Source organism: Panthera uncia, chromosome A2, assembly GCF_023721935.1.
Source record: "Panthera uncia isolate 11264 chromosome A2, Puncia_PCG_1.0, whole genome shotgun sequence".
Lineage (NCBI taxonomy): Eukaryota > Metazoa > Chordata > Mammalia > Carnivora > Felidae > Panthera > Panthera uncia.
The window spans coordinates 114,354,962-114,382,370 of record NC_064816.1 but is presented as its reverse complement, the minus strand read 5'-3'; the positions used below and the strand labels follow the sequence as shown (position 1 = coordinate 114,382,370).

At 41.6% G+C, this 27,409-nt stretch overlaps 1 pseudogene; it reads left to right on the top strand.

The window, feature by feature from the left end:
* Window positions 1–23,805, top strand: part of LOC125930442 (40S ribosomal protein S6-like) — a 32,579-nt pseudogene extending 8,774 nt beyond the window's left edge.
* Window positions 23,806–27,409: the final 3,604 nt, after the last annotated feature.

The following is a 27,409-nucleotide window of genomic DNA, read 5'->3' as shown; positions in this document are numbered from 1 at the left end:
ATACATGATGTTAGCCCCATTAGACATGAAGTAAGCATTATTTATGATTACAATCAGGGTTATGAAGCATTAAAATAGGACAGAAAATGATTTCAACAGGCCTTTTCAAAAGCCTTGAAAGTCGGGGCTTAATTTGTCAGACTTTTACTTTCTTCATACCCTGGGGTAGTGAGGAGTATTGGAGCAAAGCTGGTTAATGGTTCAGGAGTCTTCAGCTCACAGTACTACATGAAAGTGCTTGCCTATTTCCCAGATTACCTGTCAGAAAGCTGGGACCCTGATGGAAATCAGCTCTCTTTGGCAAGTTGAGTAGGAGCGAAGCTTTCCATATCTGTATTTTAACCTTATGGGCAAGTTAGATGGGTCATCCATGGTAAACTAGACTTCATGGATAACTCAGGGTGCAGACCAGATGACAGATGACCAAGACACGACTGGACTAATGCAGTACTATATCAGCATGGGGAACATATGCTAATGCTTATGCAAAGCTACTGTTGCAGGAGAGGTGATTTTTCTTTTCTTCCCCTTCTCTTTCTCCTTGTCCTTGTCCCTCTTTGTTTTCTTCTTCTTCAAACTGGGCTAAACCTTCCCCCTATTGTGACAAATACAGCACAAAGATACTTAGGGGAAGGTGCACTGAAATGGAGGTAGGAACACAGTTGAAAAGTAAAATAGAAGGGGGGAAAATGAAGCTAATTTTCGATTTAGATAATGAAGCCACTCTAAGTTTCACATAAGTGAGATAAAACCCAATTAAATAAAAACTTTAAGGCTTCATCATGAGAATGTTTGATTAATTTCATTTATGCCTCAGATTTTTCAGTTCAATAATCATCCTAAGTTATACTTAATTAATTATACTATTCATTTAGCACTTTTTCAAAAGTCTGGAGATAAGACTTTTCTCTGCATTTAAGCAGATTGCATTGGACATTGTGAAGATGAATACCTTAAATGCTGCTGCCATTGACATATACACTTCTTGTCGATGGAGGGGCCCGGGGAAGGTGGTAAAGAATAGCACAAACACAGCTGGGGAGACATCCCTCTCTTAAGTGTCCCCACTTTTCACCCTGGACATTTGCTTGATGCTGACAACTGGAGGGCATTTCTCCAACTTTTACAGATACTAGTCCTAACCAACTTATTCAGTGGGTCTCCCTGCAGAAACATCGGGCATCCTTGGGCCAGAATACTTGGTACAAAGAAATTTTCCTTTATCCTTGATCTGAAGCTAGCAATCATAGCTAGCCACCATTAACATCTATAAGTTAAGAAGTAACTATTATTATCATCTTCAATTTACAATTAGGAAACAGGCTAAAAGCAGCCAAATAATTTTAATGGATAGTCAGAACTTGAACTCAGGCAGTCTGACTCTAGAACACTTTCTTACCTGCCATGATTTACTTCCCCCAACTAATTACTCCCTAATTAGAACGTGTGGATAGGTCATCCTCAAGGAACCAGAACTCCAAGCCTTCCTGAGAACAGAAGCCAAATCATGTACTGTCTTTGCCATAAGGAAATACCAAGGCAAAAAGGGACATAAAAACTGGTTCAGAACTGGCAAATTCTATAAGCCCCGAGCAGAGAAAGCTACGAAACAACTCAAAAGCATAATGTGACTTCCATGGAAAAGGTGATTGAAAAAAGAAGCCCACCCACTTAAGAAATAGGAGAATTCATACCCAACAAATACCAGATAGTAGAATAATTTCATCTGAAAATTAATCTGAAGGACCTTCAAAAGAAATATTTTAAATGTTAGAAGGGATGAAGGAATATAATTCATAAAACCAGAACACAAGAACAGAATGATTTGGGAAAAAAGCAAAAGGAAAAAGTAGATATCACAGAGGAAAAAATATCCCTGAAATTAAAAAAACTCAGTAGGCAGACTAAACATGGCTAACGAGAGAATTATAGAATTAAAAAATAAATTTAGTAAAGCACTCAGAACATGAGACAAAGAGCTAAAGATATGGAATCTACGAAAGAGGAATTAAGAGACATGGAAAATAGATTTTTGTTTTCTATTTCCCATAAATATAGAAAACATTTATCTTGAAGGAAATAAATTTCCTCTGAAGGAAAGAACACAGAATGGCAGAAAGTCAATATTAAAAAATATCCTGACTCAGAATTTTCCAGATTCTTAAAAAAAAGTTTCCTCAGATTAAAAAAGCACATGAACTTCTGATCCAAATAAATAAAAACAAATCCATAAAGAGATCAATGCAAGCAAAACTGCAGACCATCAAGAACAAATGGAAAAATCTTCAATGATGCCAGAAAGAAAAGACAGATTATCAACAACAACAAAAAATCACACAGACCATGGATTACTAACTAGTAACAACAGATATAAAAATAATAATAAATTAAAAAATTTTTTTCTAGGGGCACCTGGGTGGCTCAGTCGGTTAAGCGTCCGACTTCAGCTCAGGTCACGATCTCACGGTCCGTGAGTTCGAGCCCCGCGTCGGGCCCTGGGCCGATGGCTCAGAGCCTGGAGCCTGCTTCCAATTCTGTGTCTCCCTCTCTTTCTGCCTCTCCCCCGTTCATGCTCTGTCTCTCTCTGTCTCAAAAATAAGTAAACATTAAAAAAAAAAAATTTTTTTTTTAATTTTCTAAATGGTGAGGAAAAATAACTGCCAACCAAGAATTCTATATCCTACTGTGGTGGAGACGGTACTGTGGATTCATTAAACCTTCTTCATTTCCTCCTGGGCACACAGGATGGCTATATTTCCTACTTCCCTTGAGGCCATGCAGTCGGATATCTGACTAATATGATGTAATAGAAGTGTTGCACACTACTCCTAGGTTAATCTGAAAAAATAAAAAACAAAAACAAATAACCATGCTCAAAAGCCCACGTTCTCCTTGGAAAGAACTCAAGTGTGGCAGAACCATAAAACCAACAGAGCAAGGATCTCTGATTGGAGAAAACCACCCAGAATATCCCCCTGACCCATAATTAGACTGAGGAATGAATGAGAGTTTCATTTTAACTGTGTTAAGCCACAGAGATTTAACAGTGAAGGTGGTGAAGAAGAAAAGGCAGGGAAACTGAACACAGTCGACCACTGTGCAGAAAAATCTGAATCGCGAGATAGCAGCTAGAGAGTGTAATTCATCCCGACTAACATAGCAGATAAGCAGTTTTCACAAATGCATGTAAAATATGACCAGACCTTTTCTGAAAGAATTACTAATGAATATATTTCCGGAAAAAGGAAATGAACCCAGAAGAAAGGAATGGGAAGCCAGTAGCAATAGTGAGCAAAGATATCAGTTGTATATGTTAGTAAATCTAAATAAATACAGCATTAAAATATAGAACAGGGGGAAATAAAATACTGGATTAAAATATAGAAAATTGAAGAGGGCAACACAGAAGGAAGTTTAAGTATGCCTAGTTACTGGTATTGCTCAGGAAGTAAATAAAAATATTACTAATCTGGGGAGGCTGCGTGGCTCAGTCAGTTAAGTGTCCAACTCTTAATTCTGGCTCATAGTTCGTGAGTAGGTTTCACACCCTACAGCAGTCTCTATGCTGAACGTGGAGTCTGCTTAAGATTCTCCCTTTCTCTCTCTCTCTCCCCCCCTCCCATCTTTCTCCCTCCCTCTGCTCCTCTCCCCTGCTCATGCCCTCACTCTCTCTCTCTCTCTCAAAAGAAATAAACATTAAAAATATATTACTAATCTTTAGACTTTGTCAGCAAAACAAAGTTAAGAATGTGTATTTAAATTTCCAGTTTTTTCCCCGAGAGAATATAGTCTGAGGCATTGGCTAGTAAGGCCCCCAGTGTGAGTTTCCATGTTCCATGGTGCCCTATAAGCATTTATCTGGTTTTCTTCCTTTTTTTTTAAGTTTATTTATTTATTTTGAGAAAGAAAGAGCACATGCATGCATGAGCACAAGTGAGGGAGGGGCAGAGAGAGAGGGAGAGAGAGAATCCCAAGCAGGCTCTATGCCATCAGTGCAGAGCCCAATGAGGGGCTTGGTTTCACAAACTATGAAATCATGACCTGAGCCAAGATTAACAGTTGAAGACTTAACCAACTAAGTCATCCAGGCACCTCTGGTTTTCCTCTTATTGTAATACTTCCATACTGGTAACCTAGCTCAATAAACATTGACGAGGAAATAAAACAATTGAGAATGGAGGGAAGGAAGAAAGAGAAAGTGGGCCAAAAGAAGAAACTCCTAAATTGCAAGAGAACATTTTCCAGTTACCTGAGAGGGCTTTATTTGTTTTATGCAAATACAATTGCAAAAAAGACGAGAATAGTCTTTCAGTTCCTCAAAATGTTAAACATAAAGTTATTATATGACCCAGCAATTCTACTCCCAGGTATATACCCCAAAAAATGAAAACACACATCCACACTAAAATTTGTACATGATTGTATGGAGCCACAAAAGACCTCAAATAGCTAAGACAATCTTGAGACAGAAGAACAAAGCTGGGGGTGTCTGGGTGGCTCAGTCAGTTAAGCCTCTGCCTCTTGGTTTTGGCTCAGGTCATGATCTCACAGTTCATGGGTATGCATCCCGTTTCAGGCTCCACGCTGACAGCATGGAGTCTGCTTGGGATTCTCTCTCTCCCTCGCTCTCTGCCTCTCCCCCACTCACATTCTCTCTCTCTCTCTCTCTCTCTCTCTCAAAATAAATAAATAAACTTAAAAAAAAAGAACAAAGCTGGAGGTATTACAATTCCACATTTCATGATATACTACAAAGCTCTAGTAATCAAAACAGTATGGCACTGGCACAAAAATAGACACATAGATCAGTAGAACAAGATAGAAAGCCCAGAAAAAAAAAAAAACCCACACTTATGAGGTCAATTCATATGAGAAAAGAGGTAAGAATATACAATGGGGAAAAGAGAGTCTCTTCAAAAAACGGTGCTGGGAAAACTGGACAGCTACATGCAAAAGAATGAATCTGGATTATCTTACACCAAACACATAAATAAACTCAAAATGGATGAAAGACCCAAATGTGAGACCTGAACATTAAACTACTAAAAGAAAACATAGGCAGTAATCCTTTGGACATTGGCCTTAGCAGCATATTTTATAGGTGTGTCACCTGAGGCAAGGGAAACAGAAGCAGAAACAAACTATTGGGACAACACCAAAGTGAAAGGCTTTCGCAATGAAGGAAACCATCAACAAAACAAAAAGGCAACCTAATGAATGGGAGAAGATATTTGCAAATGATATATCTGATAAGGAGTTAATATCCAAAATATATAAAAACTTACACAACTCAACACCAAAGAAAGCCTCCAAAAATCTTATTGAAAAATAAGCAGAGGACCTGAATAGATATTTTTCCAAAGATATACAGATGGCCAACAGACACATGAAAAGATGCTCAACATCACTCACCATCAGGAAAATGCAAATCAAAACCACAATAAAACTATAAAGAACAAACTGATGGTTACCAGAGGGGAGATGAGTGGGGGGGATGGATGAAATAGGGGGGTTAAGGAGTACACTCGTCATGATGAGCACTGGGTGATGTATGGAGTTGTTGAATCATTATATTATACACCTAAGACTAATATGACACTACATGTTACCTACACTGAAACTAAAATTAAATTAAATTTTAAAAAACACAATGAGAGGGTCACCAGCGTGGCTCAGTAGGTTAAGCGGCCAACTTAGGCTCAGGTCATGATCTCATGACTTGTGGGTTCAAGCCCCACATCAGGCTCTGTGCTGACAGCTCAGAGCCTCCAGCCTGCTTCGGATTCTGTGTCTCCCTCTCTCTCTGTCCCTCCCCTGTTCGCATTCTGTCTCTCTGTCTCTCTCTCTCAAAAAAAAAATAAATAAACATTAAAAAAAAATGTTTAAACACAATGAGATATCACCTTACACCAGTCAGAATGAAGCTAGTCAAGAAATAACCAGCGTTGGTGAGAATGTGGATACAAGGGAGCCCTCTGTTGGTGGAAAGAGAGCCCTCTGTTGGCACTGTTGGTGGAAATGTAAATTGGTACCACCACTATGGAAAACAGTATGGAGTTTCCTCAAAAAATTAAAAATGGAAATGGCATATAATCCAGTCATCCCACTACTGGGTATTTACCAAAAGAAAATGAAAACACTAATTCAAAAATATATGTTCACCTCTATGATTATTGCAGCATTTACAATAGCCAAGATATAGAAGCAACCCAAGCATCCATCTATAGATGAATGGATAAAGAAGATGTGGTATATATATGCAATGGAATATTACTTGACCATAAAAAAGAATAAGTTCTTGCCATTTGCAACAACATGGATGGACCTAGAGGATATTAAGCCAAATTAAATAAGTCATACAAAGAGAGGCAAATAGCATATAATTTCACTCATGTGGACTCTAAAAAACAAAACAAATGAACAAACAAACAAAAAATACAGAAACAGACTCAAACACAGAGAAAAATTGATGATTGCCAGAGGGGAGGAAGGTAGGGGGATAGGCAAATGTGAAGGGGATTAAGAGGTACAAACTTTCAGTTGTAAAATAAGTAAGTCACAGGCATAAAGAGTACAGCATAAAGAATATAGTCAACAATTTTGTGATAAATGTTGTATGGTGACAAATGGTGACTATACGTATCATGGTGAGCATAAAGTAATGTCTAGAATTGTCGAATCACTATGTTCTTCACCTGAAACTAATATAACGTTGTAGATCAACTATGCTTCAATAATAAAAAAAATTTTTTTTTAATTTTTTTTTATGTTTATTTATTTCTGAGACAGAGAGAGACAGAGCATGAGACGGGGAGGGGCAGAGAGAGAGGGAGACCCAGAATGGGAAGCAGGCTCCAGGCTCCGAGCTGTCAGCACAGAACCCGACGTGGGGCTCGAAGTCACAAACTGTGAGATCATGACCTGAGCCGACGTCGGTCACTCAACCGACTGAGCCACCCAGGCGCCCCATAATAAAAAATTTTTTTAATGAAGAAAACTTATACTGAGAACAAACTGAGGGTTGATGGGGGATGGGGGGAGGGGAAAGTGGGTGATGGGCATTGAGGAGGGCACCTGTTGGGATGAGCACTGGGTGTTGTATGGAAACCAATTTGACAATAAATTTCATTTAACAAAATAAAGAAAACTTGTACGTGAATGATCATTACAGCGTTACTTATAATAGTCAAAAACTGGAAATAATCCAAATGCCTATCAACTGATAAATGGATTAATAAAATGTTGTATATCTACACAATGGAATGTTCCTCAGTAATATAAAGGGATGAGCTACTGGTACATATTACAGCATGGATGGGCCTTGGAAGCACTATGCCAAGTGAAAAGAGCCAATCACGAAAGACCATATGAATGATTGAATGATTTTATAGGCATATCTACAAAGACGAAAGGTAGATTCGTGGTTGTCAGGCCCTGGGGGAGTGGGGAAAATGGGGAGTAATTGCTAACAGGCATGGATTTTCTTTCTGGAATGATGAAAATGTTCAAAAGTTACATTTTGGTGATGACTGCACAACTTTCTGAATATACCAAAACCCACTGAATTGTACACTTTAAACGGACCAACCAAGGTATATTGCTCAATAACGCTGTTTTTTAAAAAAAGAATACCTACATTCCTGCCCCCAAAAAACACGCTCTAAGTCAAGGATCTGAGATCATGTTGCCAAAAAGAAATAGAATATTGTTTTCAAGCTTGAAATAAACCCTATTAATATGTATATTAAAAATTTTTAAGGGAGGGTGAAAAAAATAAACGTAAAACAAGGAAAAAAAAAGACCTAAACTAATGGCTATCCCTCTTCCCAGCAAACCATAACTGAATACGGTTATTAGAGGGCTGACCGTGACTCTGCTCTAGGAGTCCGTGACAGTGAACGTGGAAGGTAGGAGATGGCAGAGGCCATGATACATCTGGCCACTGTGCAGTCAGGAACTCCTCTGAGGGCTTGGTGCATGGGGTTCCAATCTTGAGACAAAAAAGGTAACTGTCTGCAGCTGCCGTGGGCCCATGGCCCACCGCTTACCTTGTGAAATCCAATGAGGCCCGGCCCTGGCAGAAAGTGCTATTATATACACCATCTATTTTAACTGTGAGGGCTCAAGTCAAGTCATAAACCTACATTTCCATAGATCCCAGACAAAAATAAACACAGACTATTATTTCTAATCCTTCCCTTCTGCTTTTCTCAGAGTGCTGATTAGATTGCATTTCTATGAAAGCGCGGATGAGTTCAGTCTCCTCTAAAGCATTTCCTCACGGTTTCATCCATGACTAAGGGCACAAGTTTTCTCCATCTGAAAGATGCATGACCCAGCTGTTCTCTTTGCCTGCTGCAACTCTTACTAACCTTTCTGGAAGGAAGGAGAGAAAAGCAACGTTTAATTATCATGACCTGAGAATGTCCCTCCCAAATGAGAAGAGGGACGTACGTACGCCCCAGATAATAGTTTATTTTAACTGGTAGTGATCTGTCATTCTAATTCTTTGTTTACAATTTCAAGGACTGGTCTGTATTTTATCTTTCAGGTCTTGAAAAATACAGCCATTTTGGCTAACGCGAAATGTCATATGTTGATGCCTGATAAGTTGAAAGTTAAATGTTTTAAGGCCTCTAAAGTAATAATCACTAAGTGCTTAATTTCAAAACACACGCTATTCATTTGCTTCTTCGAGATGAAGTGCCCATCACAGTCATACCACTGGCGCCAGGCCAGATTTTTCTTTCTGGGCCGTTGGAACATTTAGATTTCTAGGCAACTAGTGATCTCTCTGGGCCTCCCAGCTTCTGCCTTTCAGAGTTGCTGAAGGCCCTTCGTATGCGTAAAGGGGACAGGGGGACACATTCTCCCCCTGCACTGAAATCCATAGGAGCCAGTTCTAAATGAGCACCCCTGTCCCCTCCTGCAGACACGGCTGGAAATGCTGCCTAGGAACACCCCAGGGGATTCTTGCCCAAAGGTCCAGATCAACACTGTCTGCATCCCAACTCACAGGCTGGCTAATTTCCAAGAAGTACCAATGCTTGGCCCTGTCCTAGAGGGAACCAATTTAATTTATTAAAAAAAAAAAAAAAAAAAAAAAAAGCTTGTCACATAATCCAAAATAATCAAATGACATATGGACTTGAGTCAATGAATAGCTCTCGTGCAGGAAACAAGGGAGGCAGACCTCTGACTGGCTGAGACCTAGCTAGGGTCTGGCAGAAATCTGAATTCAAATTTAAAGGGCAAATCAAGGTTTTTCGTTGTTAAAGGACAGGGAAGTCACGTTGGTATTTACTAGGGTGTGGGTCTCAAGTTTCAACCACAGAGAGGAACAGTTCAAACAAGAACTTCCTAGACAAACAAGTCTTCTTAGGCAAAAAACAAAACAAAACAAAAAACTATTATCAAAAGGAAGGTGTGAACAGGAGCCTATATGTGACCATTTTTGATACAAAAAAAAGAAAATTCAATTAAAGCTTGGATAAGAAATATATATTCCTACTTGCTTGAGTTTGCATAAAGAAATTCTAGAAGAATAAACCAGTAACTAGAAAACGATGGTTATTTGCTTTGGGGGATGGAGAACTGGGAGCAGGGTAGAAGGGGTGAGGGCCAGACTTTTCATTATATATCCTTGCATACGTTTTTTGGTTTTGGTTTTGGTTTTCTGTTTGTTTTGTTTTGTTTTGTTGCCATATGTGAAGAACCGCTCTAGGTGCTTGGGAAGACACAGGGACAAATTGCTCCCTCTAGGAGCTTATATTCTAGGGAAAGAAAACAAATATAAACACATCATATGCTGTACTTGATGGTCGTGATAATTAAAAAGTAGAGAAGGGTAAGGGCTACAAGGGAAGTAGTCTGCACTGTTAAATAAGGGTGGTCAGAAGTGGCTCAATGGGTAAGATCTGCACTAAGATTTGAAGAAGGGGGGTGGGGGGGTAGAAAGATAGATTTGGGGGGAAGAGTGTGCCCGGCAGAGCGTGCCACTGCTCCAGCAGTGGTTCTCAACGGAGGGCCATTTTGCCCCCAGGGAACATCTGGCAAAGTCTGGAGACCTGTTTGATCGTCATGATGTGGGTTGGGGGGATGCTACTGGCATCCCGTGGGTAGAGCCCAATGCTAAACATCCTCGGACAAACAGGACGGCGCCCCACAATAAAGAATTATTATGCAGCCCAAAATGTCAGTAAGTGCCACTGTTAAGAAACCTTGAGCTAGAGAACGCCAGGCTCATAGGCCAATGTGGCTGTAATAGAAGTAAGCTGTTTCGCTTCTGTCTTAAGATCGTTGGGCAAGCTGCAGTTAAATCACACGCTCACACTGTTTCCCGTAGCAGACATCAATTCTCGCGATCGCTGGTGCTTGCAACCCCGTAAGGATGAAGAGCGCTGTTTTCCCAACCGTCCGATATTCAGGAGGTCACGTCTTTGCAAGACTGTTCTCACTTCATATTATCATGCAGAGCAGCATTAGTTCTTCCTTCATTCCCTGACTCCCCCACCGGCAGCCCCACCGCAAAACACAGCGCTCTGCACAAAGACCACAGAAACTGCGACTTCTTGGGCTCTATTCGGTTCTTCGTTTTAGGACGGAGAAAAATTCACACCGAGAATATCGCCTTGGGAGATGAGAATAATACCGTGGGTTAGTGAGGTGGAAGAGAAACGGGGGGGGGGGGGGGGGGAAGATGGAAGTAAATAAAAATAAACGGAGAGGGAGATGGTTTTCTTTTCTTTCTTTTTTTCCAAAGAGAAGGAGGTGCTGGGGTGTCCTGCAGGGAATACGATGAAGAAGGGAGCCCTTCAGGCGGCTGACTCAGCCAATGAGCAGAGACCCCAGACACAGAGCCAATCCTGGAATTTCCAATCGTTTGCAGTCTCCCTATTACTGTTCTCTCTTTGGAAGCTACCCAGTAATTGCTCTATAAATGTTTGTTGAGCTAAACTGTTGCAAAACAGAACTGGCTGACATGAGGACTTTTCTCAGCATTTCTAGAGCCAAAGTATATACCAGTAGGCAGAAAAACACCAGGTATATTTGGGAGAGTGACTGGGTCAGTTTAAGTACACCATCAGGTTTGGGGGAGCAATGACGAATAAAGCAGGAAGCCAGCACGATCTTAAAATATTTAGTAATTGGTGTGGCTATAAAAATTAATATATAAGTCGATATATTTTAGCCACTTAAAATATATCCTCTTATAATCACTAAATAAATGATATGTGTGTGTGTGTGGAGGCCTTATGGCAGTTGCTAGAAAACAGGCTTCGGTGTCACCCCAGGCTGGGATTGAATCCTGGCTCTACTAATTTTTATTACTTTTGAGACCCTAGGCCAGTTATTAACGTGCCCTGCGTCCTCATTTCTAGGGCTATAAAATGAGGGTGATGATAATATCAACCTCATAGAAAGGCTGAGGATTAAAAATTACATTTATGTGAAATGCAAGGTCTGACAACAGTAAAAACTCAGTAATGGCAAATATTATTGACACGTAATACATAACAATACAAAAATCATTCTTTTGCATTCTTCGTACGCCAACAAGACAATAAACCTCTCGGTTATTTCCTATGTCATTGTCATTACCAATATTTCCTTTTACAACTGTTACCTAGATAAGGACTTTCCGTCTGAATTTTCCGGGTAACTGGCTTTGGCCAGAAAGGCCTGGTTGAAAAGAGAGGCCAGGAGGTACCTCACTGTGAGGCATCTCAAGGTAGGAGTATTAAAAGTAGGCGTCCAGATCAGACGTGATGCTGAGTAATAGGAGCGTTCTATTTTCATACAAAGAAATAAATGGAAATATTTTTAATTAGCTATTTTAACAATGAAGTAAATGTTAATAGCACTCAGTTGAAACAATCTCCAAGGTCTTGTATTGAATGGAAAAGATCAAAGTACAGAACAGCACAGATAATTACGTGTATGTTTATAATTTCTATGTATATATGTGTGTGTATATACCATATTCATGCATTCATATCTGCAAATGCATGAGGTACCTCAGGAAGGATGTATAAGAAATAATTTCCTTCCCCTCCGGAAACTTAGAACAGATGGATTGCCGTGTAGATTCAAAGAGAAAATAGGTATAAAATGCTTAAAGGGAAGCTGGCACATAATATGGGCTCAGTAAACATTGGCAATTGTTAGTCAACCATGGGCCACGCCTTGGTTCCTTCTTGGCCGCCTCCCTCCTGGAGAAGAGAGCTACCGCATGGTTTCTAAGAAAGGCTCCCATGGGAATGCAAGCTGGTACAACCACTCTGGAAAACATATGGAGGTTCCTCAAAAAATTAAAAATAGAACTACCCTACAACCCAGCAATTGCACTACTAAGTATTTCTTCAAGGGATACAGGTGTGCTGTTTTGAAGGGACACATGCACCCCCGTGCTTATAGCAGCACTATCGACAATAGCCAAAGGATGGAAAGAGCCCAAATGTCCACCGATGGATGAATGGATAAAGAAGGAGTGGTATATATATACAATGGAGTATTACTCAGCAGTCAAAAAGAATGAAATCTTGCCATTCGCAACTACATGGGTGGAACTAGAGGGTATTATGCTAAGTGAAATTAGTCAGAGAAAGACAAATAACACATGACTTCACTCATCTGAGGGCTTTAAGAGACAAAACAGATGAATATAAGGGAAGGGAAACAAAAACAATATAAAAACAGGGAGGGGGACAAAACAGAAGAGACTCTTAAATATGGAGAACAGACAGAGGGTTACTTACTAGAGGGATTGTGGGAGGGGGGGATGGGCTAAATGGGTAAGGGGCATTGAGGAATCTACCCCTGAAATCACTGTTGCACTATACGCTAACTTGGATGTAAATTAACAAAAAAAAAAAAAAAAAAAGGCTCCCAGAGGGAAGGTTGTTGGGACGTGACCTTCCCAGAGAAAAATCTCAGACTCCCCCAGAGGCCTGACATAGTGCCACCACCTCCAAGGAAGCCTGTTTGAGAAAAGGACATTCCAGACAGTGAAGTTAGCAAGGGAGAATATAATGCTTCCCCAGAACAGGTCCAAGTTTTCCATGCATCTCTAACAAATCACCAAGTGTGAAATAAACCACCCCAAGGGAAAGAAGAGCATCAGAATGACTTTTCAGTGACTTTGAGTACACAGCTTGTCTGTAAGGGAAACAATTTGAAAAATTCAGCTGTTAACTTACATAATAATGGGAATCTAGGGGCGGCCTGTTGGGATCTTCTGTTCCTGAAGTGTTTAAAACTCTAAAGGCTTTGGGGATCTCCAAAAAGAAGAAAATTACTTTCTCTAAAAGTATATCAACAGCATCTCATTATAAGGCAGCTTCTGAGGCCCAGATTTGGGTGCACGGCTGGTCACATAAGGACAGAGCTAGATGCCAGGAAAACTCAGAAAGAAGTCATCTGGGGAAAAAATGGCTGTTAACTGTAACATCAGTGGCTAAAACCTAGCTGCCAGGCCACCGTGCTAATTACTGTGGGTGAGTTATCTCACTCGATCCTCAGAGTCTCTGTGAGGAAACAGGCCATGGGTGGTTGGGTAACTTGCCAGGGGTCTGAGAGCTAGTATGCAGTAGGGAGCAGTAGGTGGTGTAAGGTGGGTCACAACCCAGCTGTGAGCTGGGTGACTGGTCACCTCACCTCTCTGGATCTCAGTCCTTCCACCTGGAAAACTCAGCGTGCACCAAATGAGCTCAAAAGACCCCTCTATCACTGAGATTTCAGGCTTCTGTGAAATCAACTAACCTCCTCCCTGCCCACAAGACTACAACGTTCAAAGCCTGTGTGATGCAGTCTGCCTAAAAAGGACGAGCCTCCTTCCCTCATATTACTATTAAATAAAGGTTTCGGTGTTTTGGTCGGAAAACCTAAGGGCTCTGAAGAGCCCTATGTACAACAATGCTTGTGTTTGGGGATTTGGGCTGGGGGGGGGTTGGTGCAGGGGGTAGCAAGGGAGAGGTAAGGGGATGGAGCAGGCAATGTGCCCGTGGAGCAAGGTACTGGTTTCTGGAAAATCATGAAAAGTATCTCCTGATTGAAGTCATCAGTTCCACTAAACCAGGACCCCTGAAAACCAGCCTCGTGACCTTTCTGCTGGGAATACTAAATGAGCCCCTAAGGTCTTTAGAAATACGGGCCTTACAAATAAGGCCAAATATTTCACCTCTGATTCTGATGAAAGGTTTATGAGCCCCAGAATAGTTCAAGCACGACATGTCTGGATTGAATATTTGGTGTGCACTTAACACCAATGGGTTTCAGAGGCTTCGCGTTTCACAACCAAACCTTGGCCGAACTGTGTTAGTTACCTGATACCCCTGGTCGGGGACATTCTCTCACTTCTCGGTGAGAGAATTTCCCGGCATTGCTGTCCCTTGACTTCCTGACCATAGAAAATGAGGCTAAGGAGATGATGACACGTAGCAGACTCAAGTCCTAATAGGGCGATCATGGGGAGGAAGGTTCCAGAAAATGCCGTCTAGAGATGCAGCTAGAGATGTGGCTGGTCAGGATCAGATTTCAGAGACCAGGCTCTCTTTACTCTGACATGCTAAAAGAGTCCTGCTCTTAGGTTAGAACATGAAAATAGAGATACACGAGGACATGGCCAGAAATTAAATCCTCTGGAAGATTCAGTTCTATGTGGAGATAAACGAACATAACCGCCACTGATTTAGTCTCAAATCACTCTTTCACTGATTGAGATCTTTCTTTAGGAAACACACAGAGGGAGTTAAAGGCAAGCAGCATGGAGGCAATAAATACAACGGATTCCTTAAAAGTATGACTTTGAATGTGCATGGCACCTTCCGGTGTGCAAAGCACTTTCTCACACATAAAGCAGCGTGCTTAGCTATCAATGGAGAGATGGGAACTGGAGCCTCTGTTCCCAGGCCCTTGCTTTCCAGTGCTCCTGGCTACTGTCATTCTGTGCTCAGTTGGTATTTACTGAGTACCTACTATGTGTAAGAAACTCTGAGGAATACAAAGACAAATAAAATGATACAACCTCGGGGCTAAACTGAAGACCTACAGGCGAGATAGAGGGGAGGGAGGGAGTGGTCTTGCTGCTCTGGGTGGGGGGCCAGAGAGGTCCCTAAGAAGGCTTCAATTTTGAGGCTTCTTCAAAGGCAAAGAGCTATCCAAACGGAGAGTTGGCAGGAAGGAAGGGTATGTGTACAAGGAGGGAAGGTGAAAATGGGAGAGCGTTCCAGGATGCAGAACTGAAGCGAGGGCATGCCCATGACACCTGGGGACGATTGTTCACTGAGCAGGTAAGGAATGTGGTTGGAGAGGAAGCTTGAAGGAGTAGTTGAGGCCCAAATCCAAAGGCCTTTGAAGGGGATGCTAAGAATTGTAAGAATTTTCTTCCGCCCTTTTCTTCTCCGTTTTTTTTTTTTTTTTTTTTTTTTTTTGGAAGCTGGCTTCCCAAAATCTCAGAGACCACAACATTCCTCAGAGGTCAGAAATTGCATATGCTATCTCACATTAAGAAAGGAATAATACTTTCAGAAAGCAAAAGCAACAAGAACGGAAGAAGGGGGCAGAGTTTATCTGGTTTCTTGTTTGGGCCATCAGCCTGTTTCTTCAGGAGCGGGCGAGGGAGCAGGGTCCGTTCTTGTCTTTAAACATGTGTTCTGCAGAGACACCGGCTGGCCTATCTGCCTCACCAGGTGCACCATGTCCCCCGCAGCACCCCTCCCTACCCACCCCTAGTTCAAATAAACAACTCAGAGTCAAAGCCAAAGACAGCTCTCCACGAAGGGAGCTTGGAATCTGCCCGAGGCCCCACTGCACCCCAGATCTAATGGGAGGTTGTGGCCTGAGGGACACCCAAAGACCCCTGGTGAGAGGAGGAGGGCCCTCCCCCATCAGCCTCAGCTGACTCCAGTCTTTAAACCCAAGATGTTTTGTCTGGGGTGGAGTTTCCAGAAGCACTCTGATAGGCGTCAAGTTATACTGGTGTCGAATTGTATCTACATAAGCACTTGCCCTTATTCAGAATCCTTCCACGTCTGGTATCTTTCTCGATCCTGACAACAACCCTGGAAGGCTGGCAGGGTGGATATTACCATTTTAACTACGGGCCCAGATTATAGGAATTAACCTAAAATCCTACAGCGGGACTCAAACCCAGAATATCTAGTTCAGAAAGCATTGTCGTTTTAATACCGTTCTCAAAGCAATGGTTGGCAAACGATGGCCCGGGGCCAGGGCCAAATCTGGCCCACCACCTGATTTTGTAAATAAAGCTTTATCAGAACACAGCCATGCCCTCTCACTCCCGTAGTGTCTATGACTGTTTTCACCTACAGCAGCAGAGCTGGTGATTCCAACAGAGACCATATGGTCCACAAAGCCTAAACTATTTACCACTATCTAGCTGTTTTCAGAAAAATTTGTCAACCCCTGGTATTATTTTGTCTTTAGAAATTGGACTCATCTGGTATAGACTCATTAATGGGACTGACATATACTGGTCACAGGACACTATCTCTTAAAGAATAGTGCCGGGGCGCCTGGGTGGCTCAGTCGGTTAAGCATCCGACTTCGGCTCAGGTCATGATCTCACAGTTCGTGAGTTCGAGCCCTGCGTGGGGCTCTGTGCCAACAGCTCAGAGCCTGGAGCCTGCTTCACATTCTGTGTCTCCCTCTCTCTCTGCCCCTTCCCTGCTCATGCTGTGTCTCTCTCTGTCTCAAAAATAAATAAACATTTAAAAAAATTAAAAAAAAAAAAAGAATAGTGCCACTTAACTAGCTCTGTGACCTTGAAGGTACTTACTCTTCTTTTTTTTTTTTCTGAAGTATGCTCCATACCCAGCACGGAGCCCAGTGAGGGGCTAGAACTCACAACCTGGAGATCAGGACCTGAGCTGAGATCAAAAGTCAGATGCTTAACCAACTGACCCACCCAGGCTCCCTGATACTTAATCTTTTCTGAGCTTCAGTTTCCTCATCGGCAAAAGGGGTATAATAAGAGTACCTGTTTGCCTGCTCTGGCTGCTATAATAAAAGATCCCAAACTGGATGGCTTAAACATAAATTTATTTTTAAAAAACCAAGAAATGTATTTTCACAGTTTTGGAGGCTAGGAAATCCAAAATCAAAGTGCCAGTTGACTTGGTTCCTGGTGAAAACTGTCTTCCTGGCTTATAGAGATAGCGGCCTCCCATCTCTGTGCTCACATGGCAGAGGATGAGAGAGAAAGAAAACGCTCTGACCTCTCTTCTAATAAAGACAGTAATCCTTCTGGGTTTGGGCCCCGCTCTTATGACCTCCTTTAACCTTAATTATCTCCAAATACCGTCACATTGGGAGTAGGGCTCCAACATACAAATTTAGGGGAACACAACTCAGTCCATAGCCCTTCCCCAGGTTTTTGCAAAGCTTAAATAAAGTCATACATGTTAAAAGATCCGCTTAGGGTCCGACTTACAGTAAAAGTACAATAACAGTAACAAATATTGCCTTGTGACCTGTTAACAAAATATTTTTTAAAGTCAGAAGACCTGTCTGTTTGATTTCAGCCCAGTCGCTCAGCCACTCTGGCTTCTGTTTTCTAATCAGTTTATGTGTTTCCTATATTTAGTGTGTTGGCTTCTTTCCTATTGCCTGTCATCTCGTGATTGCAAAAAGGATGGAGCACCTCCAGCACTTTCACCTACGCTCCACAAAAGAAGAAAGTAGAAGTAAAGGCAAGGCACAGGCCGGCTAGCCATATCTATTGTTACCAAAAAAGCAAAAGCTTTCCAAGAACCTGTATTCAGCTGACTTCCATTTATGTCTCACTGGCCATAACAGTGCCACATAACTACCTCTAGCTGGAAAATAACTAGGGAGACAGAGCCTGTGTTAATGTCTGCCATAAACTAGAAAGGTTTCCTAGAGAGAAATCAATTGCGTGTCATTGCGGTTGTACTACAGACAACAAGGCGGTCCTTACGGTGGGGTCAGCAAGGATTGTCACCTTTATCGTATGTGGTCATTGACAACCTCCACCCAGAGCATCCTGATCCACAAATTGTACTGAGAACTGACCTGGGGAAGAGAGAAGAGGAGACATTTACTCTCGGACAAATATGAATAGAAAAAAATGCTGCAGCATGCACTGTGCAAACAGAGAAGCTAACTTTCTCTCTCTAGGTAACATGGAAAGCTCCATTCTGTTCACCTTTCTCCTCACGTACCCCATTTTCAGAGACCATTCGAGCAGTCCCAACAGAGACATGACTCACTCTTAGGTTCACAGCACTCCCTAACCAAGCCACAATGAGAAGCCCCAAGCCCTGACTGGTGCCTTGTCCTCCCCCAAATGCTAAAAGGCTTTTTAATGATGCAGGCAGGCACTAGACCTCAGCCAGAGCATCTCATTCTCCACAAAGGAAGGATCAAGGTCACAGAGGACAGAGTAAGCATTATTTAATACACAGAATCTAGGCAAAGTGGGAAATCTTCACATCATGGGAGTCAAAATGTCTAAACGACGCTGCAGACATTCCAAAAATCTCCTATTCCTAAGGGCTAGAGTGGAGGTGGCCAGCCTGATGTTTTTTGTGACACTGTCATGAAGGATCAATGGGCTTCCCTTTCATCTACTGGCGGAAGCAAACAAATCACCAAGCCTTGTTTATTCCAGGAGGTTTCATGCAAATATTTTAAAATTCAGATTTTGTCAAGCTGGTTTAACTAGGAAAGCCTAGTTAGAAGAATATGCTAATAAGTCATTAAAGTGCACTCATATCATGCCATATGGTACACTTGAAACATAAAACACTGGCCTCTATGGGCAGGGTCGTTTGATAAAAGAGAGCCCTGGGGAAAAAGATTGTTGCTCTGTCCACCCTCCTTTATATGCTAACTCTTATTATAGGGGCTTGTTTGTTTTGATGAGGCTTGGCAGATATGTGTAAATGGCACTCCATTTGAGAAAACTATTGCAGATAATGTGTTAATGTAAAATCCAAGCTGGCAGAAATATGCTTGCATAAACTCAGTTTCCAAGGCGGCTTTTGTTTTGCTGATTATTAGTACAGTTTTGGATAATCACATTCTAAGCTTCCTCTCTCTGATGTCTGGTCTTTAAAATAATTACTAAAAAATAAGGTACATTGGGATCGGTGCAAATGACAGACAAACAGATTATACATTGAAATGGTGTGTTTAGCGGATGTCTTTAATATGCAAGTCAGGCCTAGGGAGATGCACATTCAGAAACTGAACTTGGCAGTTTGGGCGTTTAATTGCATTGTGGCCTGTGCACCACATTGGAAGCAATTGCAGATGAATGCAGAAACCCAATATTCGGTCTCTGGCTACAGCATTACCCCCAAACCCATGCCACAACCTGGCCGTTCAGAGAGGCGACCTGGGCTCACAGGCACCAGAAATACTGTCAAAGACACCTTCATTTCAGCACGGGGCTATTGAGGAAAATATATGTTTTGGAACTTTGGACCTGCTCTTTCCTTTTACTTGAACCTTAGTGCTCAAACTCCCTTCAAGTCCTGGGCGCTCAGGTACTTAATAGACAAGTACGTTGGTCACAAAGTAAAATTCGTTTTTAGTTATTTTGGCAAGAAGGTCCCATCTCCTAGTTTATAGAAGCAAGAGATAAAAAAAAAAAAAAAAAAAGAGGAGAATCACTGCCTAGCACTCTGCCCATAATAGAAAGAAGTGTCCAGAAGTCTACACTCTGCAATACTTCCTGGATTGCTGTGTGTTTGGCCAGATATCTAGGCAGTGGCTACAGACAGGACCATCTAACAGCAGGACAGAGACAGTGCTTCTGGGTTCCCAGAATGAAGGAGCCTACCAATTATTTGTCCTAATGAGTTTTGTAAGCCTACTGCTGATCAATTAATAAGAAGTATGATTTTGATTTTTTACCTCCATGATTGCAATTTCTAAGCAATGCCTAGTTATTACATACAGGCATTGCTTAGAAATTGTATGATAATTATATAATAACACAATAGCATGTTATATAATAACTATTATTATTTTATGTTATTATAAATATATTATGTGCGTTTACATCATATAATATTTTATATTATAAATAATTTGAGTAACTATTATAACTATATAATTATGCCTGTATAGTAACTATTCTACTTCCCCAAATAAATTATTAAGTGAAAAAGGAATTTGTAAGACAATGTCTAATATGATGTCATTTTATTATAAGTATTTTTCATCACATCTGTATTATTGTGTTTTTTTAATCACAAATAGAACACGTGCCAAAGACATTCAAACACAGAACGAGTTAGCACTAAATATCAGCTCTGAGTAATCCCTTTTCTCCACCACAACCAGGGCTCTGTCATGTGGGATTTCTATGGTAAACATTTCTGACACGGAGGGTGTGTGTGTGTGTGTGTGTGTGTGTGTATGTGTGTGTGCATCCGTGCAGGTGTGTTTTAATGGACATGTAAAGCTGTTATCTGAAAAAAAGTGTATGCAACTTATTTATTTTATTCTTTTATTTATTGCCATTTTTTAAATTCCAGTTAGTTAACATACAGTATTGTATTAGTTTCAGGTGTGCGACACAGTGATTCGACAAGATGTGTGCAATTTCAAAAGGAAAAATTTTTCATCTGAAACCTTTTTGGAAAAATCAATGGAACAAAGAAATTACGATATTTTTCAAGTCATCAAAATTATTTATTAACAGTGTGGGTAATTCTGATCCCTCCATTAGCCCCAAGAGTTCAGCAGGGCATTCAAACATCCCAGAAACCTAAAGGTTTCTGCATAACCAGGTGCCTGCAACTCCTTGGAACGTAACTGCAGGAACCAGAATGTTACCAGATCCTGTGGCTTGCACCTTCCTCCCCAGAGAGACTAGCATCCCTGTGGTCACATTCTGCATCACTGCATTCCTGGGTCATTACAGCAGCCACCCGCTGTCTTTCTGCCCAGCGCAGTGTCTATACATAAATGTTGACATGAATTAGTCTCACTGTTCCCAGCCTCCAGCCCTGCCGATTCTTCCCATTCGTCGCTGCCAGATTAACCTTAGTGGACGATGGGAAGAGATGGCCAGAGCACAGTTTGGGAATCAGAGAGACCTTGGTGAAAATTCCAGGGCTTCTTGACTTACTGGCTAGAGACTTGCTGAAATTAGAAAATACACACGGCCACCTGTAAGTATCCTTGCCAAAATAACGGACTTGAAATGTCACGGAGCAGGCTACCACTGCCAGTTTATGGGAAATCAGGGGACAGCAGAACACGTTACATGGAACAAGGGGACGGAGCAGCAAAATTCAGAATCTGGAAAACTCCAGGGACAGAACCTGGGTTCCTCAACAAATGAATTGCAAGAAAGAAAAATAAAAGGAGAAGGCTGTGGACTTTTTCAACTAAGAGGGACTTAAGAGACACAGCAAGCAATTTCAGTATACATCTTACTTGGTTTCTGATTGAAACGAAAGAAATTACAATCAAGAAAATGTAAATAATGACTCTTTGAGGATAGTAAGGAATTGCTATTAATTTAGATATGGTAATAGTACTGTGGTTATTTTTTTTTTTTTGAAGAGTCCTTATCTTTGAAAGACATACACTGAAATATTTATGAAGTGATGTGACAACTGGGATTTCCTTCAAGATAATTAGCAGCGGGTGGGAAGTGAGGGGTATAGATGAACCAAGATTGACCATAACTGATAATTGCTAAAGCTGGGTGATACATAGAGGGTTAGTTATACTGTTTTTTTCTTCTTTTGAAATTTTCTTAAGGTAAGCTCTTTTATGTATTTATTTGTTTGTGTGTTTATTTTTAAGTGTTTATTTGATTTTTGAGAGAGAGAGGGAGAGAGCTTGATTGTGCGTGCGTGCACGCGCAAGTCGAGGCGGGGCAGACAGAGAGGGAGAGCAGGCTCCGTATTGTCGGCACAGGATGAACTCTTTTTTTTTTAATCCTGCAATTTCTCACATTGTTTGCATCCCTCTGTGTCAATCAACACGCTGCTCTGTTCTCTGTATGCGCTGTAAACTATTAGAAATGTTTAGAGACTTGATCACATAGAAATTCTGTTTTGAGGAATGGGCAGGGGGTGCACCTGGCTGGCTCAGTAGGTGCAGCCTGCGACTCTTGATCTTGGGGCTGTAAGTTTGAGCCCTGCATTGGTCATAGAGATTATTTAAAACTGAAATCTTAAAAAAGAAAAAAAAGTAGAATTTTTTTGGTAAGAACATGTCCTAGGTGATTTTTGTGCTCTTATCAAGAGGCACTTAACGTCCATAATAAAAAATATTTTTAAATTGCTTTTCCCAACTGAAAAATAGGGATGCTTCCTGGAGAAGTCATGTGGAGATTAAACTGTTTATATAAGTACAGAACGAGCACGAAACCTGGCACATGATGGGTACTTCACAAATGTCACATATTTTCCAACCTCTCAATAACCTCTCTAACAATTTCCATTGTCTACTCAATGGAGTTTTAAGTGCCCTTAAAATGCCAGGCCTTCCAGGGGCACCTGGGTGGCTCAGTCAGCTGAGCATCTGACTCTTGATTTCAGCTCAGGTCATGATCCCAGGGTCTTGGGATCGAGCCCCACATTGGACTCCATGCTGAGCGAGGAACCTGCTTGGGATTCTCTCTCTCTCTCTCTCTCTCTCTCTCTCTCTCTCTCTCCCTCTGCCCCTCTCCCCCACTTGTGTTCTCTCTGTCTCTAAAATAAAGAAATAATAATAATTAAAAGCACGTCTTCCAGGATCTATTCCTAGTCTATCTTTCTAGTTTTATCTCTTTCCTCTACTTTAAACACATGCACTCTTTTATGCACACGAACACACACACACACACACACACACACACACTACATTCCTTAACTCCAACCCTTTGCTTACCCAGTTGTCCCAGTTGAGATATCTTCCTTGCCTCCCCTCTGCCATCCTCCAAGACTCAGTTCAAGTCCCACCTCCTGCAGGGGGATTATTGTGATCGTAAACAGCCCTTGAGGCCTCCCTAACACTGCCTTGAATTGGTATTCAGCGCTTACTTATTAAACTTCTCATGATAACCTTTCCTTCCCCAATGGCCCCAGGGCGTGGAAAGGACACCAGCCATCCCTGCTTCTTTGACAGTGCACGGTCCAGCAACATGCACACGGTGGCATGCCACAGTTATCTGCCAAATGAAGACAACGAACCAATGGACCAGAAAACAGCTTCCAACTTGAACAGAGGACCAAGGTGCCCGGTCACACTTAAACAGACACCCCGTTTGGGGAAAGGATGGAACGTACGAAGGTGCTTTAATTTCATCTTGAAAGAGAAAACATCTGCCAGATATCATCCTTACTTTGCTTACCTCATTCTGACTTCCATGCATGGAGAAGTCAAGAAATTTCCCAGGCCCTGATATCACTGCAATCATGGGCAAGATTGGATAAAACCAAACGACAAGCTCCAGTGTCTAAACACACGCCGTGTCCCCAGTTATGACTAGGTGGAGACGGAAAAGGGCAATTAAAGCGCAGATGTGGGTCCATGTGAACTACTCATATGACCTTAGCCCCACAGTCATTTCAGAGATCAGCCAGTCTTGTTTCAGCAAGATGTACTTCAAACCTACCTAAAAGTTGTCTCTGTAAAAGGAGGCATGACTTGCTGAGTCATAAGGTGGCAAAGTGATTCTGGAACATTCTGTGTTTGAGGAGCAATGAATACATCCTCTTCTCTTTTCTCCCAAGACCCCAGAGAGGCCTCCAGGCAGCCAGCGGACTCCTGATGGACAGCGATGACCTCAAGCTGAGCCTGAAGTTCTCCTAGCTCTTTGCCACATAATTGTGAAAGAGAGCTCTGTGAAATGGGAATGTTTGCTTCACCACCAGCCACTAGCTATTCTGTCTTTTAATACTATCAACAAGAGCCTCCCAAGCCTCTAAGGCTCGAAGGTAAAACCTGCTACAGGCTTAGTTCTTCTCCTGAGAAAAATGCACATATACATGCAAAATTGTGCATGTCGATTCATATGTGTTTCTAAAATGACATTTGTGGGTTTTTTGAAGTTTATTTATTTTGAGAGAGAGAGGGACAGAGACAGCAAGTGCGGGGGAGGAGCAGAGAGAGGGAGGGAGAGAATCCCAGGCAGGCTCTGTTGCTGTCAGCAAGGGGCCTGATGTGGGACTAGATCCCACGAATCAAGAGATCACGACCTGAGCTGTAATCACGAGTTGGGCACTTAACCGACTGAGCCACCCAGGCACCCTCTAACATGACATTTAAACAACCAGTGAATTCCCTCATCACTCCCACCAAACTTACTTCTTACCACTTGGGAATAGTGAAATACTATTTCTTTAAAAAATGAAATGAACTGGAGAGTGTGATGCTAAGTGAAATAAGTCCTACAGACAAAGACAGATACCCTATGTTTTCACTCTTATGTGGATCCTGAGAAACTTAACAGAAACCCATGGGGGAGGGGAAGAAAAAAAAAGAGGTTAGAGAGGGAGGGAGCCAAACCATAAGAGACTCTTAAAAACTGAGAATAAACGGAGGGTTGATGGGGGGTGGGAGGAAGAGGAGGGTGGGCGAGGGGCATTGAGGAGGGCACCTGTCGGGAGGAGCACTGGGTGTCGTATGGAAACCAATTTGACAATAAATTTCATATTAAAAAAAAATGAAATGTTCCCAGACCATGTCATGTTCCTGCAGAAAAGCCACCTTGTTCTTATGCTGTAACAATTCTCCAACATTCCAGGAACTGCTTGAAACAATGGTCAAGGTCAAGTGGCCTTTGTGAGAATGTGGGCTAATCCTGGGTGATTTCCTAAGCAGGCACTCATCACTTATTCAGGGAGGACAAAAAAAAAACCAACACACCACTTAATAGAACACGTTGAACAGTTGCCTAATAGGTTGTAGGGCCACAAAAGCAAGGCTAGAAATAGAGTGATCTTGATTGAGGGGTTCTTCAAGGGGGCAGATAAAGGGCCCTCTCCAGCTATACTGTGCTCAGGGCTTGACCCCTTGTGCCCCCCCCCAGTACAACCCAGAAGTGTTTTGGCAGTCACAGTTATTAACAGAGTGACAAAAAAAGGGGGCCCAATTCACAAGTCACTCTCTGCCATGCAGAATTCCCATTGTCCAATGGCTACTTGCTTCCTCAAGCACTGGATTCACAAAAGATTATCCATATCGCTGTAGCCACGTTTTCACGGCAGTTCCAAAACAAAATCATCATGCTCCCTATTACCTTAACTGCCCATAGTTGATAACTTTCCTAATTAGCATTACACATGTTTAAGTCTCTCTAATTACTTAATGATGGTCACCAGGCAATCCATAATAGCAATTACACATCTGAACTGTCATGGACTATTGGACAAACATGTAATGGGGCATTTTAAAGGCATTTAAAATGTAATGTTAATTAGAAAGGTTATCAAATACGATACTTACCATAATAGGGAACATGTTGGAATTTTTGTGGTAAAAAACAAGAAATTAGTGTTTATTGGTACTTAGATTTTATGAATGTAAGTAAGACTAAAATCAAAGGATATGGAGAATTATCTGGAACCAGATACATAGACTTAATGCAAGATTCTCATTGTTTTATTTACTCATTTATTAGAAAAGCATCAATTAATCACCTACGGCATTTCCCACCATGTGAAAAGCTAATACCAAAAAATTAAGAAGAATATGTTGCTTGTTCATGCTCTTGGAAAGTCTGAAATCTGGTTCGAGAGACACATCATAGAGAAATGAAATTACCAGAGATCAATTAAACTATTACAATAAGTATTATGATCATTTAAAAAAAAACAATTCTGGGGCACCTGGCTGGCTCAATTGGTAGAACAGGTGACTCTTAATCTCAGGGTCATGAGTTCAAACCCCACGTTGGGCATGGAGCCTACTTAAAGGTAAAAAAAAAAGAAAAAAATCTAAAGATACACAAAGCGTTGAAGGAAAAATGACAAAGACTCATGCATGAGACAAGCTGCAAGAAAATTCTTAAAAGGGGAGGAAGGTAGAAGTAAATATATACTGATAGAACACCAAAGAGAGAATGTTATAGAGCAAGATGATGAGACTGTGGCATAAAAACTCAAGAAAGGACGCTGGGCTTAGCAATCAGAAAACTTGGGTTAAAATCCTCGCCCTGCTTCTTTCCAGCATTTTGACCTTAAACAAGACAACCCCCCTAACTCTTAGTTTTCACATCCGCGAAATGAGGGAAATAAAACCTATCTCACGAATTACTTGTAAAGATGAAATTAGGGAGCGTAGGTGTAAGTATGACGTTCAACAAAGTGTTTGACATAGAAGGCATGTAGACACTCTTTAAATGAATGAAAACACAGTTGTAACCAGAAGTTGAAGCAGAGATACGTTTAGGGAATAACAAGCCCATGAGATTGTACAAGTGGAGTTGGTTCATCTGGTAGCGTGAGTACAAGACTGAACCACTTTAGGTTTGCTCAAAATGACTATCAGGAACCACTGTCAACTCTTGAAAGGGGGTGTGGGAAGGTGACCTTGATATTGTCCCAACAATTATAGGAAGATTGGATGGAGAAAGGACCAGTTGGAGGTTGGAAACTAAAAGGCTGTTGGAGCATGTAAACATGGGGAGATAAAACACAAGCAAATGTAGCTACCAATCAAAAGAAAGAGAAAGAAGGAAGAGATCAGAGTTGAACATGAAGTAATTTGCATAAAGTTGGTACTTAGCACTATCACTCTGGTCCAAATCACCAGCTCTCACCAGATCCTCTGGGTTAGTTAAAAATACTTTCAGCTGCAGGTAGCAATTTAGCTGACTATTAGGGGCTTAAAGAATACAGGCTTGGGGCGCCTGGGTGGCTCAGTCGGTTAAGCATCTGACTTCGGCTCAGGTCATGATCTCCTGGTTCGTGAGCTCAAGCCCCGCGTCAGGCTCTGTGCTGACAGCTCAGAGCCTGGAGCCTGTTTCAGATTCTGTGTCTCCCTCTCTCTCTCTGACTCTCCCCCATTCATGCTCTGTCTCTCTCTGTCTCAAAAATAAATAAATGTTAAAAAATTAAAAAAAAAAATAAAGAATACAGGCTTTTTTAGTTGTTTCCAAATCAAAAAGTCTGGACAAGGTGGCTCCAGGGTTTTTTCAGTGGTTCCATATCTGTATCTCTGTAACTTTCTTGGCCTTTCCCTCATGGTCACAAAATGGCTGCAAAACAACTCCAGATATCATTAGATCAAAGGCAGAAAGCAAGGGCACATGGCATTGAGGGGAAGGAGGCACCAGCAAAACCTCAGATCTGTTCCTTTTATCAAGAAACACAGTATCTGTTCCAGAAGCCTTCCAGCAGACTTGCTTTTATGGCACAAAGCTCAGAGCTGGGTCACATGGCCACCTCTGGCTGCAAGGGAAATTGGGTAAGTA